Source organism: Colletes latitarsis, chromosome 3 (genome assembly GCF_051014445.1).
Source record: "Colletes latitarsis isolate SP2378_abdomen chromosome 3, iyColLati1, whole genome shotgun sequence".
NCBI lineage: Eukaryota > Metazoa > Arthropoda > Insecta > Hymenoptera > Colletidae > Colletes > Colletes latitarsis.
In genome coordinates, this window is record NC_135136.1 from 37,224,519 (window position 1) to 37,239,638 (window position 15,120).

At 43.1% G+C, this 15,120-nt stretch overlaps 1 protein-coding gene across 7 annotated transcripts in view; it reads right to left on the minus strand.

Moving 5' to 3' along the window:
• LOC143352155 (uncharacterized) overlaps positions 1–15,120 on the minus strand; it is a 340,958-nt gene that overhangs the window by 204,668 nt on the left and 121,170 nt on the right. The window contains exon 3 of one of the 7 annotated variants that reach the window (XM_076784460.1): positions 1,757–1,859. The exons of the other annotated variants lie outside the window; for them this stretch is intronic. The gene's annotated coding sequence lies outside the window, so the exon portion shown is untranslated. The remainder of the gene's footprint in view (positions 1–1,756; positions 1,860–15,120) is intronic. 7 annotated transcript variants of the gene reach the window in all.

Below are 15,120 nucleotides of genomic sequence, written 5' to 3' on the forward strand. Positions count from 1 at the left end.
TGCGAATTAATTGGATATTTAATACGAAATTGATTTCGACGTTGTCCGGTCGAATGTAATTCCGATATACGCAATGAACGTACGTCCGTAAACGCACCGTTCGGCCCGTGATCTTCCATGCTGTACAAATTGGATAACTGCCTGCATTATTGAGACTCGAATGATCGTCGTGTGTTGCTCGACTTCGAATATCTATCCGGCCGCGTGGGATCCGGGCTCGCCATTGATTATGAATATTCCGTGTTGTCGTTATTTCGCCAACATCTATCAATTGCGCCCGTTACCCGCTAATCCGTGTTTAGGCGTCCACGAACGATCGATATCGATCCCATCGGACCTTGACAACTCGCGGATGTATATGCAACTTTTAATCACAATCTTCCACGATCCTCGAAAATATTAAAATTCGTAAAAATAAATATTTTTTTAAACTTTTTGTTTGATAAACCCTGCGTTAAGAATACAGTATTATTTTTAGTATCCCGTTTATGTAAAAGTATAATCAAGATGTACTTGTAACAATATATGAGGTGAACTCGGTCGTCTTAATTACTTCCAGTATTACCGGACCCCGTTTCTTTCTTTTAAAATTTTGATTCGAAGCAGACTAATCGTATTATAATGCATAACGCACAAATTAGCGGGAAACGGAGTGTCCCGGCATTCCAGCGTTAAAGAATTTCAATTACGGGCCGATATAATCGCTCGCCTCCAACGTTCGCGAGAACATTCAATGCCTCGGCTTCTAAAGATCAAGGCGGGGATTCTTTCCCTCCTAATTGCAGAAAATTATAGAACCGTTGACCGTTCAATTCCCGCCTACCTGTTTGCAATTTCGCCGCGAACGTTGTCCATTTTGTCGGGTGATCTCGGCGACATAATAAGTTCTTTTTTTATTTTTATTTTTTCCCCGAGACCCCGAACGCTTGCGTGGCGCACGCTAAAAGGCGTATCTCGAGGTACAGCGACTTTATAGCGGCACGAAGGAAAAAAGAAAACGCGGAACGCCGCCGAGTTCTGACACACTTTATTGCTACGGCTTCGCCTCTTCACCTCCGCCTTCTCGTTCCCTTTCTTCCCCTTCATCTTTACCCTGTTCTCTCCTCCGTTCACTCTGGTTGGGCCGCTACTTTATGCAGCCCCGGCAGCTTCTTCGCGAAACTACTTCTTTTCTTCCGATACCTACGACCCCGCCGCGGCACTGATTCACCTTGGAAAGCCTATACGTAAGCGCGTTTTCGGCGCTGATATTACAAAGAAAAAGACCGGCCCCGGGTTAATGCATCCATTTTGTTCCTAAACGTATGGGGAACTCTCTCTTCTTTTTAAGGAACCTACGACCTAATCGTATCATAATACATAACACATAAATTACGCTGTATCCCAGCATTTCAGAGTTAATGAATTTCAATTACAGTATTTATAAAAAAAAAGATCAGCCTCAAGTATCAAAGCATTTACTTTTTAAAACAGTAAACGAAACGTTGAAAGTTACGTTATAGTCGAACGACTAATAAAATCTACCAAAGTAGCCTAAACTTAAGGGTCGAGGAAAGTTTGGAGCGCGCCACGATCGCGAGTAATCGTCGAATAGATCTCGAGAATGAGGATGTTAGCGATAAACCGTCGAGATTTGTCTTCCATTATCTCGGAGTTCATTTGCACGAATATAGTCTGCAGTGTCAACTAGTCGGATAAGGGTTTTCGTTGTGTCGGTTAATTTGTTCAGCCAACACGATCCTAACTAGCCAAATACCTTCGAGGATCAACCGGCTGGAGTTCGACGCAAAGTTCCCACGACCGCGTCCTTCCCTCGGCGAAATTAGTAACGAATCAATGTACACGGCGATACAACTTACCTGAAACAGAAAACAAACGAAAAGAAATTAGTTTGGTCGTTCGACGGAGGCCGTTTACCGGATCCGATCGATCGCATCGATCGCTACGCGGTCGGCGGTCAGCGGGTACATCCTGCTGAGCGAAACTGCGTGACACGCTCGACGAACAACGATTCTGGTAATTTGGAACCGTTACAGTCGTATATTATAGTTTGTGTGCAATTACGCGAAATTACCACTTCTTTTGTAAAATTTATTAAAAGTATATATCAGCCATCGTATTGAAAATAAATATTGTAATAAACGTAGTTTAAAACGTGTTTTTGCATAGATCGAATTTTTCTTGGTTACATAGTAGTTTTGTTATGACAGGTCAGACATTAGAAGACATATAGAATTTGTTCTGATAATGTTTCGTGTTCGAGAAAGTTAAGTGAAAATTGTTGGAGTACGACTGGCCCGTCGGCGCAAGTAGAAATAGTAAGTAATGGACAGACGCCCCAAAATTCGATCGCAGGGAGTGCTCCACAAATTTTCAAATTTAATTATCTCGAAAACTAACCACTAAACTATTTTCCACGTAGAATTCCATTCCTAAGCAAAAATGGGAGTGCCTCGTCTCGAAACCTACGTTTAGTGGACGCAAACTTGATAAGTTTTCAAACTCGATTTTCTCAGAGACCAAGCTTCCTATACAAAAATTCTTTCTTTTTTGGTTGGTTTCAAAGATTATAATTTATTACACAGCGCATCGAAGAAGATGTAAAAATTAATAAACGCGCTGTAGTATCATTTAATAACGAGGCTCTCGACGATAGGCCCGTGAGTACTGTTTGGCGCGATCAAGGTCGCGACAAGTGGGCAAGGTTACGGCAACGCGTCGCAATTCATGCTTTTTCCGACGGTAATGAACGCGATCCCGTTTTCCCCGGGGGGGACACGAGCCAGAGAGAGCTTTCGCGGCCTTTCCAGCAACACTAACGGGGCTTAGCGAACTCCAAAGCTCGAGAGCTCGAATGGCTAATTAGTTACGGTAATTGGTTCGCGTTCAATAGTTCGCGGACTTTGCGAGCTCAAAGCTCGGGGAGTTCTGCACGAGGCGAGGCAGTGATGGAGCTCGGGATTTAATTACCAGCAGAAACTCGAGCACCGGGAATCAAAAGAGTTAGTAGCGACGGGGAAACGTAGGAGGCAGGGAGTCGGTTCCGAACTGGGAACTTACGTGGCTGTTTCTCGATTCCATTCCCTTTAATCACGGCCCGGTCAAGCGAGCCGTTTACGCTTAGAGACTGGACGCCGGCGACCAGTTCGCCCCTTTGTCCCGCCTGAGAAACGTTTGCGCAGGGTAAACGCGAATACGGTTTTTTACCAGTCGGCGACGCCACCCCCGGAAAGATTTATCGGCCCCGAGATAGCGCGGGAATAATAACAAACGCACGCCGCGCCGTTAAACATTTAAACGAAAACGCTTCCGTTTACTGGGAGTACGTTTCCTGCCGTGTAAAACGGACCTACACATTGCAATATATAATTCACTGTTTTTTACAGGCCATTTAACGCGCGTATTAATAATTTTACAGCCGCGAACCGATTGCGATCTTTTATTTATTTTATTTTCTCCGGTATCGTTTACAACTTTGGAATTGTTTCGATCAAACGCAGATAGTTGTACAAAATTATTTTGCTCTCCTTCGTCGTTACAACGCAGGTGAACGAAAATGGGTATTGCTCCTGAAATTCTGTTTCGCGACTATTGTACAGCTCTGGACGCATTGTTCGATAACACGCCCCGCCATTGTACCGTAAGCGATTAAAAATTGTTATGGGATGTAATAACGGGTAGCTTTGACCGTTTAACTGAACGTGACATGTTAATTTGATCTTTCCTAGTAAATATTCACAAAGAGAAGTTCGCAATATTACTGAAATAATATTCTACCAAAGGACATCGCCAAAGGATTTTCGTAATCATCGAATTATGGAATTATTGGAATTTTTTTAAAAGAAATGTTCAACAAATACAAACGTGAGCTTTGTCTGATAGATTTGATAGTTTTACAAATTTTTTTAATGCGTTCTAATAAATATTTTTAATGAATTTAAATTCACTTTCAATTAAACAAACAATTGATGATCCAGTTTTATCGCACACCAATCGTATAATTAATAGGAATTGTTGAAACAATTTTAGATATATAGCGTCAAAATAAATTTCAAAATAAACATAGAAAATAGCAAAAATTATAGTAGCTGGTATAGTCATCAGATAGGGGATGAAATGCCCTTTAAAATGAGCGTTTGTGCGAGTCAATAGCTTTATTAGTTCCGGAGATATAGCGATTTTAGTTTCAAGTCGATGCGGTGGTTAGTTTCGAAGATAGGGTTTGTTTACGTTTTTGTTGCGCTCGCGCGAGTTCATTCTTCTCCGCGCGCGTAGATAGTAAACAGTGCGTAGTAAATTCTTGGAAATACTACGTCCGGCTCTAGGTCACTCGATCACGAGTCACGTACGAGACAAAGAGGTCCAGCGCGACGCGTCAGACGGAGACAGAGATAGTCAAATTAAGAAAAATTCCCTTTTACATAAATTACGATATCTCGAAAACGGAAAGTCGGATCGCCAAAAACCAAAAGCCATTTTAAAGGGGAGGCTTTGCCGCTGCTGACGGTGGCTCAATAATTAATAAAACATTAATAGTTTTGGAACTGCACGCGTCTAAAGTTTTATGATTTTTAATACGAGTTAATACGCCTTTCTGAGGCGCCGAGCGAGATCGTAGTCGAATTAAAAAAATTACCTTTTACATACATTACGATATCTCGAAAACGGAAAGTCCGACCGACAAAATTCAAGAACCATTTTAAAGAGGAGGCTTTGCCGCTGCCCACAATGGCTCAATAATTAATATAACACTAGTAGTTTCGGAACTGCACGCATCTAAAGTTTTATGATTTTTAATACGCGTTGTTAGACTGTTTACTTGAGCCTGTGGATTGTTTCCTCATAAAATTTGCATCCTCCGTTTTGTAAAAGATTGATTTTAATGTGTTCAAAGTACGTGCGCGACGTAAATCGACTTCTGATCGCACAGTCGCGTTATAAGAGGCAGAATAACGTTTAAGCGTGCGCTTCGCACTCCGGGGCGAAAGTAAATATTTCATTTTATTCATACCATCTATTCTAATCGTAACGCGAAGCTGCACGATAACTGTCACTTCATTGGGCAAATATTTACCGAGGAAAGCGCATGCCGCGTAGTTTACTCTCGGATGGTATGCCGTTAAATGTAATATCAACTTAAGAAAAACCGGCGAGTAAATCACCGCGAATCGGGACGTCGACGCGGAAGGGACGTGAATGAATCTACTTGGAGAACGACATTCCGCATGCGCGATTAAAATAGTTCCCTGAATTCTTTTGTGCATCGAATACCCTCCACGCTCGCTGCCATTTTAAAGTAGAGATGGAATTACTCCCCGAATTTTTCTGCACTCGAACAGCGAATGAAAAATATATTCAACCATTTCGTGTGCCTGCTGTACACAGAAAAAATTAATCTTATACATTATTAATTAATATTTTTTTAAGGGTTTTTCGCGACACTTGTAAAAAAAATATTGTAAATAATTCGTTGATAAAGCAACAGAAGTAGCGAGAATATTTAAAGTTTATTAAGATATAATAGTATTATTCGTATATTAAGTTACTCGAATAGTCTGCTTCACAATACCCAGCTTAAACAGAGGATTACAGAAAAATGAGTGAAAACTGAATGGAGCGCGTTGGGTGCTTAAAATAAAACGTTGTTTTTCCTTCTTTCTTCTGCTATAGTTGTTTAGTCTCGGGAAATGTTTTCGGTTTGCCTACACTCTCAAGAGGTTACTTAACCAAATTTATACGCGTAAAACTGAGCAACGACGATGAATAAATTCTTAAGAACGTCCCACCGCCGAGTCCGTTTTAGAAACTGTCACGACCGGAAACGTTCTCAGATCCGACAGTGTTCATAATTTAGAGAAGCGCTTTCTACGTCTAAAGTCTGTTCCTCGGACTCGAGAGATCACCTGGGCGCAGGCTGTCGTTTCACTTTCAATACCGCGACTCTTTGTCGCTCCCGTTTCCTTTCTAGCTCGAATGCTCGCGACTTTATAAACGTAGCAGAACAAATACGTAAACTGTTGCGGAGATCCATTTATCTTCACTCCATTTACTCCGCGAAACTTTCGCCGCAACACTTGCGAATCGAACAGCACATCCAACAGTTGCACCGAGTCGTTTATAAATCGAAAATAATATATACTCTCGTTTCTACGACTTGCTTGATTGTTTTGATTGACTTATGAATTAAGTTACTACCTTTTTTACGACTGATTCTTCAACGATTCATTTTAGAAGAAACAACCCCTACGTACTTCGAGGGATAACTGAATACCCATGTGATTAAGAGAGTAATCAAATATTGCATGAAACCAAGAGTCGAGATTTTCGAGATCGTTTTGGATACAGGGGGTGAGTTCTTAATGGCGTGGAAAGGTTTGGACGCGAAAAAGCGATGATCCCGCGGATACGTTTGGGAGTCCGCGCGTCGCGTAAGCGTCGTTGCGTGGGTGGACGGGAAGTTTCCCCGAAAGCGACGGAACGCGGGAGGGATCGAAAAGTCGAAAGCCGTGGAGGGTGGAGAGTTGCCGAACGGCCATTTACCGTTTCGGCGCACGAGCGCAGCCGGATCGATGGCTGCGCCTCACTTTCACGATCGCCGGGCTCTCCCTCTTCGTCGAGAGCGGTGCATCGAGTGCGTTCACCCTTGCGTTTCCCTTTGCCTCCCTCTGCCTCACGCACACGCACGTCAGCCCTACTCGTGGCCACCGTCTCTCTTGTTCTCGTGTTTTCTCTCTCTGTCCCGTCGCTTCTCTGCGGGACACGCACACACCGAGTATCCCGTGTGTTTCGTCGACCCTCGCGGCGCAATCTTTTCCTACACGGATTGCGGGGGAGGCGATCGTCGAGGGATGGATCGGGAGAGGGGGCTCGAACAGACTACGACGACAGGGGAGCGAAATTCCAAAAAGGGCACTTCGCGTTGAGTCCTGTTCCTCCAAGGATACCTCACCGTTTCGAGTTTCGATCATTCGTTCCTTTTTTGCTCGCGTGGTTTTAAACCACTGATCACCGGACGCGGACATTTTTTTGGGGGGAGGAGATGCCACTTGGGGAAGTTGGAAAACCGCTGGGGTCGGAAAGTTTGCAAGGAAAGATAATCGGTTATCGATCGTCGCTTGTTTTAGGCGACCACGATGTAAATGAGGATAATCGAGGATCCGAATATTTAGCTTCATCGTCGTAGATAGGGTTTATTTCGAGAATCGAATTAACCCCTTAACGCTCCGTCTTTTTTCCACGCTACAGGCTGAAAGTGATCGTCTCTTTTGCATTATGTTGTGAACTAAGGCTTTTATGACTAGAATTTTTCAGTTTCTGATTACTGTAAATAATTATTTAGGGGAATAGGCTGACGTGAAACGTATAACTCAACGTCTGGAGTAAAGAAACCGCTGGTGGGGAGGAGATTGAGGGTTGCTCGGGACTATCATGTGCATGCAGAAATCAAGCTTGTATGTATCGTGGGCGTGCACGTTAAGGGGTTAAAATTGAGTCGTATGAGTTGCAGAATTAAATTGAATAGGCACTATTCTATTCTCCATTCTGTTTTGATCAAATTCTTCCCATTTCTAACTTCTACGTTTGTTTTCGTATCATCCCCATAAAAGAAAGACCAATGTTGTTTGTTTATCGTGAACTATTTTGATTTCTATGAAACGAGTAACGAACAAAATATTGTTTATTTTTGTTCGTTATTCGTTCACTGTTTTAACTCGAAAAAGTTGCTGTAATTTAATCATCATTCTTTGCAGATCTAGCCACAGTTTTCGGGTTGGGAATCGATATGGTGAAAAACTATTTTGAATTGCAGAACTCAAAATAACTCGGATAACTTTTATACATGATCAAATTGTATACTTTTTATACGATACACCGTACAAATAAATTTTGTTACCGCTACGAGATCAAAATACGAAATTGTCCAAAGTACAAAATATATTTTAAACTATAGGTCTCTATCTTCAACAGATATTTATACATTTTTCTTCGAACGTTCGATAGAAAAATTTTATGCGATCCCGTTCTTTATTACAATATTTTTTGAAGCCACGTCAACGTGATATTCCACTGTTCGATAGGAACATACTTCCCGTCGGAATTCAAGCTCCATTCCAGAAATTCTATCCCCTTTCAAGTACCGAGAACGAAACGTAAACAGTTTTCATGAATTTATATTCCGCTCAGGGCAGGTGGGTCGTATTGTATACGGGGACATTCCACTTGTTTCTTTCTTTTCATTCGTTAGAAACGGGTGCATGCCCTGTTTGGCTTTACACTCGATCAAAGGAAGGATCGCTCTCGATCGTTCCTTTATGTCCCGTAAATTGCGTAGCAGCACCTGATCCGGATATCGCGTAGCAGGTTTCACGAGCCAATCGTGAAAGAAAAAAAAATTTCGTTTATACCATTTGCTCCATACTTATCAAACTTTCCACAGGCGATAAACTGCGGGCGTCTAGTTTCAATCCGGTTGAAGCAGAAGGTAATATGATTGCGATAAATCTACAAATGAAGATACCCGAGACTTTCGCTTTAAACAAAACTTGAATCATCACCAATTAAACGTTTTATTGAAGATGCAACAGAACCGTGACAAGAAAGTTTCCAAAACAAATTTTAAAAAAAGAACGCCAATTCATAAGTAATAATATACGATTATAAGAGATGCACTGGTTGTTTATTGACGGAAAAATTAATAGAGATAAGAAGAGCTTGAGCAAAACAAAAAAAAATGATTACAATGTTTACGAACGAAAGAGTCTTCACGATAGGAGAGAAATTTAATAAACAAGACAATATCCATAGGATTAGGGTTCAATGAGGGTCATCATCCTGAGTAATTGTTTGGTGAGGATATTCATTTTTACAAAACTGGAGTTAAAACGTAATATCTCGACAAGATTCCATATTGGCTCACAAAGCAAAAATAAACCACGGTTGGTTGGAAACCAACATACTAGAATTAATTAAAGGCGAAGATTGGCCTCCTGGGAGTCGAGATTTAAACTAATTGGATTATAAGCTTTGGAATACTCTTGAGCATGAAAGTATGCAGGAAAAAGCATGTTAATTTAGACTCCTTGAAAGGAGTCGTCCAAGCAGGAACAGAAATTCTGTTAAACGCGAGCTATGCGGCACTCGATTACTGGCCAACTGTTTTGCAACGTTTGTTCCCCACTTTCAAATTGTATTTAGCTTTATTAAAATATAAATGCATTGTTTCTTTAGTACGAGCATTCAAAGGACTGACAATATTTATGGCGAAATTAATCTCTCCGGACTTGGATTTCATTGACTGATATTTCTTGATGAAAATAGTAAAGATCGACGTACGAACAACCCCTAGGTCTCCTCAAAGTTACTCGATAACGTACACTAACAAGTCATCGACAATTTAATATCCAGACAAAGTACGCCCACTCATCTAGACTCCGGGGCTTCTAAAAAATTGTAAATAAATCTGCGAGAAAAATGAGGTTGGAACGGAGTGGTTCGAGCATAGAATTCCTGGGTTAAAATTCCACATCCCTAAAGACCGAAACGACCACGTGGTGGAAAGAACGGGCGCGGTCGTAGATGCCGCAAGGTCGTAGCCCTGACCGTGCACGGATCCAGCAGGGATTCCAGCGAAAACAGCGTCCTTGAACACGTGTACCGCATCATCGCCGGTGCTTCTGAACCGCACGACCATTGTCGTGACCCGAGCTCTAATGTCGTCGATCCCGGCGGGGATTTCGCGATGCACTGGCAGCACGTTACGTCGACTCCGCGTATGCATTCGCACAAACACACAGACCACGAGTACGCGAACACGCTCGTCGAAACGATCTCGAGGAAGCAACGAGGCTCGAGAGGAACGTAACGAGGTGTCCCGCGGAATCTTCCGCCGTCTACGCGCGTTTTCTTCGACCCCGCGACGTGTCTGCGTGTCCTTTCGAAAGCGCCGGGGGTAATTACTATCGCGACAAACGTAACGCCGGCCCGTTCTTTGCGGCATTCGACTCCGACGCCGCTGAAAAGGCGCCACCCCGGACACTCGGTGCAAAAGGAGGGGGAAAACGATTCACCGGGCGGACGTTTTGCACGATTTATCTCTCGTGATTAATTCAACCGCCCCACGGTGTCGCTCTTAATTGGATTACTGCGTTTCTGGAGCGGATCTGGCACATTGTTTCGAAAGTGATCGACGAGCGATTCTGTTTCAATTTTTAGCGGAACTTGGCCAACGTTTCCGGGACCGGCTATTCTCCGAACGGCATGGCATTGCTTCCGTTGAACAAAGGACCGTGTCTCTACCTCATTGTTGCTCGAATGGAGCATCTTCCTTTTCTTATATGTACTTGGACCATCGTTAACTAGCAAAACTATCTGTGCATTTGATGTTAATATTCAAAGAATTATTTATAAAGCCATCGTGGTCTCGTTACAAAAAAGGTTAGAGATTTGAAATTAGTGGGAAAATGTCAGAGCATCGTGCAAGTTAAGTTTCCGTATTCGAAGAGATCGATTACCACACGCGTAAGTAGCACGTATGTAACAGGTATTTCACGACGAAAATAACTCACTCGCTTTTTCGTCTAATTTTTGTCCGAGTCTAGACTGACTTAGAAGGGGAAAAGCGATAACCGGAGCCAAGTGGAATTCAATTCCAGACAGAAGCAGGAAGACGACGAGGAGCGAGTCGGAGCACCCGCTAGATATCATTAGGCGAACGTATACACGCGAATTACGGAGCACGGCTCGTTTACATACTAGTTGGCCGAAGGAGAGAGCACATAATTCGCCGCAAGTCGACGATACGTGATCACGCACCCGTTTCGCGCCTCGGTGGTCGATGCCCGTGCAGCCTCGTCCTTAAAATGGAACGATCTGTTTATAACCAAGATTAATTTGTAGTTTCACGAGCATACATTATACGTAAACGTCTCGACCTCGTTCTCGGCTTTTTTCAGAACAGTGTTCCTACAACCGTGTAACATCGATTACATAGAGAATCTACACGAAAAATCGAAGGATTCGTTTTCCAGAATATCAACTTTATATAATTTCGAATTCAGTAGTGGACAAACGCGCCAAATATCTCAACGAACTAATTCAATTATCTTGAAAACAAACACTCGAACGAAAAAATTGTATTCTTTATTTTCGATATATGTTTCCATGTAAAATAAAAATACCCTGATGCTTCAATAATTAATTTTAAGTATACATCACTTTTACGGGGATATTCCATTCGTCCCTCGAGTAATAAATTTCCTAGCCCCCGCGTTCCACCAAAATTACTAACAATCGCGTCCTTGTTTATAGAGCAATCCTCGCAGTAAATTCGACCCTGCACCACCGTATTTTGTAACCCTGTTCACCTCTGGACAACACGCGACCTCGATTACACCCTCGATCGCTAAACAACACGTACAAAAATTAACTACTATACTTTCGAATGGTATTTAAATTGAAAAAATCAGGGTATTTTCTGAGGTTCCAAGACGAAGCTTCGGTTATTTTCGTGGGTAGATCCGGCACTGGCAGACAGGCGGCTTTCGTCCCGCGAGAGAAAATTACAAGACTAGCAGTGACAAGCGCCTGCCTCGTTTTCGTTTCCACGAACGTGATTTCACCAGTCGGCGTTCGCCAGTGCGTGCCGTGTGATTTTATCTGCGGACCGCATCTGCGTGGCTCCTCTCTTCCTCCTCTCGACGCGTCGACTTTTATCGTCCGCACGAATCTTCGTGTCCAAGGGAAAAATTACCGACCCCGTCGACTGCGAACTACGCTAACCCCGGAGACAGAGAGAAACCCGGTAAATACGGGTTCGATGGTCGTCCGACGACCAGCCTGCACCATGCAATCGGCTGCAGAGGCGTCAAAGCTGCTTCTATTCGCCTCTTCGTTAACCCTTTCGTCGTGTACGCCCCACTGAGGGGCTCCAAGTTCGCTCCGTTTCATACTTTCGTTATTATTAAATGCAACGCTTGCGTAAAATATTTCACAAAATTATAACGAGATAGCAAATAAGAACACAATAACCCGTTAATGCAGATTTAATTGTATTGTGTACAAATTTCTTAAAAACTCTGCATAACTCAAACAGGATATTTGAATGAAGTTTTAAATACAAGCACGGACAGTCAAGGGGTTAATTACCATAGTTGGTGATCGAAAAGAAGAAACGTAAAGTACGTACGGTGGTGAGATTCTAACGCAAGTATCCCTAACAGAATAATTGGAACGGTAAGACCCCAGCTATAACACTTGTGTCGAGTCTCCCACGCACGTACGCTCGCATACCAAACGCATCGTCTACGGGTACGCAGCCACACCCACGCGCCAGAAGATCCAAAACACGCTAACGAGTATACGATATACAAGACAAACAAATAGATTATACTCGTCAAGGAGCCACGAATAATATTACAGAGGGGTAAATTTTACGAGGAAACGATCGATTTCCGCTTCTCGTCTCCCGGGCGTGCAAGCAAGAGAAATTACGAGGAGCAGAGGATAAGTAAGATAAACGGGCGGAGAGGAGACGAGACGGCAAGAAACCTCGAGCAATTCGTAGGAACCGTAGCTGCGGGTGGCACGAATCAACAGTTTATTCGGGGATCCGTGACGTTCTCGCCACGTCTGATCGTAATGTTTGCTGAAAGTTCAGCAGCCGCCCGAGGGTTGTTAGAGAATCGAGTCAACCAAGTTTCGCGGCCGGGCACGAGAGAGAAAATGAACGATGAGAGAGATCCGACGATCCAACTCCCGCGAGCTGTTGGATAATCCACTGCTGGGCTACGCAAAAATATTCCCTCCTTGTGCTTGTCTCGTGCAGGATTATAGCGGAAAGTAACTTTACATCGAATGCCGACCCGAAAATTCGCGACGTTGTTAACCTTTCGAGCTTAAACACGCTCTGCTCGCCATTTCGTGAAAATATGGAGCAATCATTTTCGATCAACGCTTTAAAAAATTGCCGAAGGTCCATATTAGATTTACCAGTCTACGTTAAAGAAAGCTATGTTTCATCGATCGCATCCGTGGATCAGTTCATATTCTTTAATAAAAATTTTGTAAAACAGCGCATTGTTCCGTGCCCTGAACGTACCTCAAAAGCTGTGTTAATATTGCACCAACCAATTTAAATTCGCGCATGGACCGTACATACCGGCTTCTGACTTTGATCCATTGTCCGCTTTGCTTCGCAAGCTGCCATTGTGTATTATAACAATCGACGAAATATTCGTCGTGGTGCTTTCGATTTGCTTCGTGCTCCAAATTGATTGTCGCCCACGAAAAACTTCTCGCGTAAAATCATAAGAAAAAGAAATTCCGACTCTGACTACGCGATTTAAAAAACCGAAGAACAAACAAACGACGCCCAACTGCATCTTATTTTTGGAAGCAAGATCAACATAATACGCGTCTACAGACGATAAAATCAGATGCAATGCCAAGTTACATTCTTGATAAGAAATGTTATACGCACGTATACTGAAACGACATAACTTACGAGTTTTAAAGGCAGGCTACAAATTATATCAATTTTGTTTAAAAGCCCAAAATTTGCATTATTTGACCCTCTCTAAAAAAGTTTTCCTTCGAAATAAACTTTCTTTGCTTCATTCTTTGAGTCGTTAATCACGTTTCGCGTGGGATAGGGTCCGTAAAACGGCGATCTAGACGACGCTTCCGCTATCTGGATTAAAGCCCAACGTCGTCAGTCGAGGTCTCGCCGTGTATGCTCGTCGTCGATCACACGAGATTATGTTCGCGTGACACGTAAGTTGCCGCGGCACGCAATATTCGTTGTACTCACGATCTACGTACGGGTGCTCTCGACTCCTTCTCGATTTCGAGAGACGAAAACTGCCAGACGCGATCCGGTCAGCGGGAATCAAGAGCAGCTGCGAGAGCGTTCCCTCGACCCGGTTCCATTGCCAGACGATCGAAACTCCACGGACGACCTTAGCTCGATAGAAACACAATGGCACCGCTCGTTAAAGAACTCACGAGTTTGCATTCGCGGCGACGCGACACGGTCACGAGCGGCTCCGACTCGCGGGTTCACCTTGCGCTTTATTGTTCGATAATTACTCTCGACTGTTGGCGCGCGTGTCGAGTTACGTAGGCGAAGCCAGTCAGGCTTTAACGACCTCTGATAACGTCGAACGACAGATAAAGCGTGCGCCGCGGTGATTGCGGGGACTCTGTCTCTCGGCGTTATCTTGCAATTCCTCCGCGGTGAAACACGAACGAGACACACCGTCCGACGGAAAGAGAACGAGACGATTTAACCCTTTTCAGGCTCACCTCCAGACTGGCTGGAAATAGCATTTTGTTCCAGCCGGTTCTACGACCAGACTGGACAAAGAAATCCATGACAATATGCGGAGATGCTTCCGAGAACGTTCCTCGACGTGCTACGTTTTGGCGAACAATTTTATTTTTGGAGTTCAAACGTCCCTTAAATTGAAATTTAACGATTTCATTTTGTTCGCTGCAACAAAGATTTTTGAGGGCTGCAGTTTATAAAATAAATTATCCCACGTCCCGAGCTGACCACAAGTTTGTGCTTAATTTAAAACCCCCAGGAGGAATGTTGATTAATAGCTTCTATTGCATTCTTGATTAGAATAATAAATTACTCGATCAAATGTACACCCCTCTAAAATTAATTACACTTTATGCTCCATCTAGATCGTTTAGGAAGTCACCTGTGTTTTACGATACGAGGACCTTATCTCATTACGGCTATGGCGATCCAATTAATCGCATTATTATACCCGCAAACTACTACGATAATTCACTGTCATTACTCATATTTAAATTATGTGGAGCAATAAACTCCCAAGTATACGATCAACTAAATTAAGTTCAACTGTCGGTGACAAGTACTACAAACACCACTGTGCGACGATTTTCTAGCTAGAAAAATTCCAAAACTTCGTTGAACGATGGACGTAATTACGTGCAAATTTTGGAAAAGATTAGGCTTGTAGTTTCTCTCGAAAAAATTCCCAAATATGGCCCATTTTTCGGAGCGCAAACGCGAGAAGATCTCTCGGAAGAAACTACCAATTAGAGCGTTCGAAACGAGGCGTTTATTCGTGTCATTCACCGACTTACCTG